General features: G+C 68.9%; 1 protein-coding gene across 1 annotated transcript in view; it reads left to right on the forward strand.

Annotated features, from left to right (window-relative positions):
* The window catches only part of EVA1B (eva-1 homolog B (C. elegans)), a 2,237-nt gene that overhangs the window by 585 nt on the left and 1,121 nt on the right, over nucleotides 1-531 (forward strand). The gene's annotated exons all lie outside the window — the stretch shown is intronic.

The raw sequence follows: 531 nt of genomic DNA on the forward strand, positions 1-531 counted from the left end.
CCCCGGCCCAGGGGCGGCTCCCCCGGCACTGGGCCCGGCTCCACCCAGTAGCTCAGCCGATAATGTGCCACCCCCGGGAGCTGCCTAGGACCCGGTCTGGGGCCAGGAGATGGGAGGACAGTGGGGCTGCTCACTGTCCCTGGGTTGCAGGAGCTGCCCCAGAGCATCTCTGCACCGCTGCCAGCCGGTCCCCCGGTGCCATGGGCACTCCCGGGGCCAGGCTTGCCCCCGCCGCTGCGGGATACGATGCACTTTGAGCCATTGGTACGACTGCTGGCACCAGCCAAGCAGCCCCAGGACCCTGCGGGGACAGAGACAAGGACAGGGCAGATGTTGCCGGGCTCAGCTGCGGGCACTAGCCCCGTTGGCTCGGTGCCGGAGGGAGGCCCCTCCCTGTGCGTCATGGTGGGGCTGTATGTCTGTGTAAGCTGTGGGGTCCTGCCCCAGAAACATGGTGCTGTTATACACTACTTGGAGCCTGAGGCGGGGCCCGCATGCCGAGGGGGGCCCTGCATGCCGGGGTGGCCAAGG

Source organism: Pygoscelis adeliae, unplaced genomic scaffold (assembly GCF_000699105.1).
Source record: "Pygoscelis adeliae isolate BGI_AS28 unplaced genomic scaffold, ASM69910v1 Scaffold387, whole genome shotgun sequence".
NCBI classification, from domain to species: domain Eukaryota; kingdom Metazoa; phylum Chordata; class Aves; order Sphenisciformes; family Spheniscidae; genus Pygoscelis; species Pygoscelis adeliae.